Source organism: Lucilia sericata, unplaced genomic scaffold (assembly GCF_015586225.1).
Source record: "Lucilia sericata isolate MDLA Ls3-8-SP2 unplaced genomic scaffold, ASM1558622v1 Contig001103F_arrow, whole genome shotgun sequence".
NCBI classification, from domain to species: domain Eukaryota; kingdom Metazoa; phylum Arthropoda; class Insecta; order Diptera; family Calliphoridae; genus Lucilia; species Lucilia sericata.
Window position 1 is genome coordinate 137,195 of NW_023995075.1, and position 6,000 is coordinate 143,194.

The following is a 6,000-nucleotide window of genomic DNA, read 5'->3' on the forward strand; positions in this document are numbered from 1 at the left end:
TCAGGAAGTTTTTCTATAGAAAATCTTTCGTCAGGAAGTTTTTCTATAGAAAATCTTTCGTCAGGAAGTTTTTCTATAGAAAATCTTTCGTCAGGAAGTTTTTCTATAGAAAATCTTTCGTCAGGAAGTTTTTCTATAGAAAATCTTTCGTCAGGAAGTTTTTCTATAGAAAATCTTTCGTCAGGAAGTTTTTCTATAGAAAATCTTTCGTCAGGAAGTTTTTCATAATAGAAAAATCTTTCGTCAGGAAGTTTTTCTATAGAAAATCTTTCGTCAGGAAGTTTTTCTATAGAAAATCTTTCGTCAGGAAGTTTTTCTATAGAAAATCTTTCGTCAGGAAGTTTTTCTATAGAAATCTTTCGTCAGAAAGAGTTTCTTTCCAAAATCCTTTGTCAGGAAGAGTTTCTTTAGAAAATCTTTCGTCAGGAAGAGCTTCTTTAGAAAATTTTTTGCCAGGAAGGGTTTCTATTAAAAATCTTTCGTTATGAAGTTTTTCTATAGAAAATCTATCGTTACGAAGTTTTTCTTTATATTTTTTATATATTATTTTAAACAAATCAAAATTAATTTAATAAAAATTTACAAAAAAATCAAATTATTATTTTTTGCAATAAGTTTTAGTTTTTTTACATAATGAACTTTGACACTTTAATTTTTTTAAGGGAGATTTACTCTTTAAAACATTTTCATCGTCTACAGTGCAAACCATAAAAAATATTCAGTTTAAAAAATCTTCTTTTGGGAAAAACTCAAATCATTCTATAGCATTCAGTTATTTTTTTTCATACATAAGTTTGGTTTGCTATTTTTGTTTGTTTTTTTAATAAGTTAAATACTAAAATTTATTTATAATTTTTTGTTTGATTTTATTTTTTTATAAAATGTTAAAGATTTAAACTGCTAGATTTGTTTTCTTTTATTTTATTTTTTTTCTCTATATAAGTATATAGTAATGTATATAATTATATAAATCTTATACATAAAAATGTAATTGCAAATATCCCTTGCCTCTTTTTTGTTTAATTATTATTTTTATTTACTTAATAATTTAGTTATTAATATACTATATAAATAATGTGTAAATGTGTGTGTGTGTGAAATTTTTGTGAAATATTTTCAATATTTTTTTAATAATTTAAATTTAGGTTATATATGTGTGTGTGTTTAACTATATTAATAATAAATAATTACTAAATAAAAACTAAGTTTTCTTTTTGTTATTAATAAATTTTTTTTATGCATTTGACTATAAGAATTTATAAATTTTGTTTTTATAAAAAAAGTAATAGTTTTTTTTTTTGTTTTATGTATAAAAAAGTATAATTCTAATTTTTAATGTGTGAGTTTTTTTATTAATGATTTATTTTTGAAAAAATTAAGAAGTTAATAAATTCTTTACTTTTGTCAAATTATTCTGTAAGTTCGATTTTTTCTATTTTATACCCTCCACCTGAAATTGTTTCTATAGAAAAACTCTCGACAAAAAACATTCTATAGAAAACTTTCGACAGAAATTTTTCTATAGAAAAGCTCTCTACAGAAACTTTTTCTATAGAAAAAAATCTCGATAAAAACTTTTTCTTTTATAAAACTTTCGACACAAACTTTTTCTATAGAAAAACTCTCGACAGAAACTTTTTCTAATGAAAAACTCTCAACAAAAGCTATTTCTATAGAAAAACTCTAGACAAAAACTTTTTTCTATAGAAAAACTCTCGACAGAAACATTTTCTATTGAAAAACTCTCTAGAGAAACGTTTTCACTTTCTCGCTAAGAACTTTTTCTATAGAAAAACTCTCTATAGAAACTTTTTCTAAAGAAAAACTCTCGACAGAAACTTTTTCTATAGAAAAACTCTCGACAAAAACTTCTTCTATTAAAAAACTCTCGACAGAAACTTTTTCTATTGAAAAACTCTCGACAAAAACTTCTTCTATTAAAAAACTCTCGACAGAAACTTTTTCTATTGAAAAACTCTCGACAGAAACTTTTTCTATTGAAAAACTCTCGACAGAAACTCTTTCTATAGAAAAACTTCCTTTTCTATTGAAAAACTCTCTAGAGAAACGTTTTCACTTTCTCGCTAAAAACTTTTTCTATAGAAAAACTCTCTATAGAAACTTTTTCTAAAGAAAAACTCTCGACAGAAACTTTTTCTATAGAAAAACTCTGGACAAAAACTTTTTCTACAGAAAAACTCACGACAGAAATGTTTTCGCTTTGAAAAACTCTCACCAAAAACTTTTTCTACAGAAAAACTCTCAACAGAAACTTTTTCTACAGCAAAACTCTCAACAGAAACTTTTTCTATAGAAAAACTCTCGACAGAAACATTTTCTATTGAAAAACTCTCGACAGAAACTTTTTCTATAGAAAAACTCTCGACAGAAACTTTTTTTATAGAAAAAATCTCGACAGAAACTTTTTCTATAGAAAAATTCTCGACAGCAACTCTTTCTATAGAAAAACTTCCTTTTCTATTGAAAAACTCTCTAGAGAAACGTTTTCACTTTCTCGCTAAAAACTTTTTGTATAGAAAAACTCTCGATATAAACTTTTTCTAAAGAAAAACTCTCGACAGAAACTTTTTCTATAGAAAAACTCTCGACAAAAACTTTTTCTATTGAAAAACTCTCGACAGAAACGTTTTCGCTTTGAAAAACTATCGTCAAAAACTTTCACTTTCTCGCTAAGAACTTTTTCTATAGAAAAACTCTCTATAGAAACTTTTTCTATAGAAAAACTCTCGACAGAAACTTTTTCTATAGAAAAACTCTCGACAGAATCTCTTTCTATAGAAAAACTTTCTTAACGAAAGATTTTCTAAAGAAAAACTTCCTAAACGAAAGATTTTCTATAGAAAACTTCCCAAAACGTTTTGAATGAAATATTTTCTATAGAGAAACTTCCTAACGAAAAATTTTTCATGGGAAAACTTCCTAACGAAAGATTTTCTATAAAAAAACTTCCTGAACGAAAGATTTTTTAAAGAAAAACTTCCTAAACGATAAGTTTTCTATAGAAGAATTTCCTGAATTAAAGATTTTCTATAGAAAAACTTCCTGAATTTAATATTATCCTTAACGAAATATTTTCTAAAGAAAAACTTCCTAAAAGATAAATTTTCTATAGAAAAACTTCCTGAATGAAAGAAAAACTTCCTGATCGAAAGATTTTCTATAGAAAACTTCTTAACTTTCTAACGAAAGATTTTCTATAGAAAAGATTTTGTATAGATTATAAATTTTAGTTTCTAAATTTTAAAAAAGTGGGGGACTTATTCAAAACTAAATCTATAGCACTCTCTGTTTTCAAACCTGTCTCTTTTTTACTAAATTTATTTCAATAATTTTTTAATAAAATTAAAAATTTACTAGTTTATTTTTTTACAAGCGTATAGTTTTGCTTTAATTTTATTTTGTTTCAATATATTTTTAAAGGACTAAAGTTTTATTTATTAATTATTTTTTTTTTTTGTTTTTCAATAAAAATTATTTTTTTTTTTTTTGTTTATAACGCTGAAAAATCTCTAAAAGTTATTTGTTTATATTTAATTATTTTATATTTTTAATACAGTTTAGTGAAAGAGTTTTTGTATTTGTTTTTTTTTAAGGATTTTCAAATATTATTTATTAATATTTTTTTTTTTAATTTTTGTATATAAGCTGATATGGTTTTATAAAAGCCGCAGTATTTTTTTAAAGAGTGTATTTATTTCTTAAGAAAATTTTACAGTTTAAAAACATAAGGGAAAATATTTAAAAAAAAATAATTTAACTTAAATTTTATTAAAAAGAAATTTTAAATTATATAGTTTTTTATTAAGTATTATTTTATATTTTCTTTTTGTTTTATTTTGCGTCCCTGTGTCTTTATATTTTTATATATATTTTTTACGTTTGTTTTTATAATAAACGTTATTATATAAACTATTTCCGCTTTTTATTTATCGAAAACTACTTTTACTGGTTTTTTTGTTTTTAACTATTTTTAGTTTGTTTAAATATTTATTTTGAAACCATTTTACTAATATTTTCATGTTTTTAACTTTTTTTATTTTATGCTTAAATTTTGTGTTTATTTTATTTTTGTTTTAGTTGTTTGTTTTTAAAAAATATTATTGTTTTGTCTCAAAAAGTGCAAATTTTTAAATTTGTTGTTTTAATAATAATTATTTTTTTTAAATATTTTGTTGTTATTTCTTAAATTTGTTTTTTGTTGTTTTTTTTTAAATGGTTTTTCTTAATGAAATTAAATTGAAAAAGTTGACGTGCAATTTTTGATGATTTTGTTTTTTTTTCTTTTAACTTTTCTTAGTAGGTGGGTTATAGTTTAGAGGAGTTTTTCTGTGTATAATTTTTTATATATTTTTTGGTTTTTGATGGAGGGGTTAAATAGGAAGCAACTTATAGTTTAAGTTTAAAGAAATAAAAGAAAATTTATATTTTAATACAGGATCAAGGAATTGTAAAAGATTTAACTCTTTGAAAGAGCTGATAGAAAACTTCAGTTATCTAAAGAAAAACTCTTGACAATACTTTTTCTATAGAAAAACTCTTGACAATACTTTTTCTATAGAAAAACTCTTGACAGTAGCTTTTTCTATAGAAAAACTCTTTACAGAAACTTTTTCTATAGAAAAACTCTCGACAGAAACTTCTCTAGACAGAAACTTTTTCTATAGAAAAACCCTCGACAGAAACTTTTTCTATAGAAAAACTCCCGACAGAAACTTTTTCTAAAGAAAATCTCCCTACAGAAACTTTTTCTATAGAAAAACTCCCGACAGAAACATTTTATATAGAAAAACTCTCGACAGAAACTTTCGAAATAAACTTTTTTTATAGAAAAACTCCCGACAAAAACTTTTTCTACAGAAAATCTCTGTACAGAAACTTTTTCTATAAAAAAACTCCCGACAGAAACTTTTTCTATAGAAAAACTCCCGACAGAAACTTTTTCTATAGAAAAACTTTCGACAGAAACTTTTTCTATAGAAAAACTCTCGACAGAAACTTTTTCTAAAGAAAAACTTTTTGTAAAGAAAAACTCTCGACAGAAACTTTTTTTATAAAATAGAACCTTCGACAGAAACTTTTTCTATAGAAAAATTCTCGACAGAAACTTTTTCTATAGAAAAACTCTCGACAGAAACTTTTTCTATACAAAAACTCTCGATAGAAACTTTTTCTACAGAAAAACTCTCGACAGAAACCTTTTTTCTAAATAAAATCTCTCGATAGAAACTTTTTCTATAGAAAAACTCTTTATAGAAACTTTATCTATAGAAAAACTCTCGATAGAAACCTTTTCTATAGAAAAACTGTTGACAGAAACTTTTTCTATAGAAAAACTCTCGATAGAAACTTTTTCTATAGAAAAACTCTCGATAGAAACTTTTTCTATAGAAAAACTCTCGATAGAAACTTTTTCTATAGAAAAACTCTCGATAGAAACTTTTTCTATAGAAAAACTTCCGACAGAAACTTTTTCTATAGAAAAACTTCCGACAGAAACTTTTTCTATAGAAAAACTTCCGACAGAAACTTTTTCTATAAAAAAACTTCCAACAGAAACGTTTTCTATAGAAAAACTCCCGACAGAAACTTTTTTCTAAAGAAAATCTTTCCACAGAAACTTTTTATATAGAAAAACTCCCGACAGAAACTTTTTCTTTAGAAAAACTACCGACAGAAACTTTTTCTATATAAAAACTCCCGACAGAAACTTTTTCTATAGAAAAACTCCCGACAGAAACTTTTTCTATAGAAAAACTCCCGACAGAAACTTTTTCTATAGAAAAACTCCCGACAGAAACTTTTTCTATAGAAAAACTCCAGACAGAAACTATTTCTATAGAAAAACTCTCGACAAATACTTTTTCTATAGAAAAACTCACGACTGAAATTATTTTGCATAAACTTTGTCTATAGAAAAACTCTCGACAGAAACTTTTTTATAAAAAAAACTCTCGACAGGAAATCTTTCGTTAAGCTAGT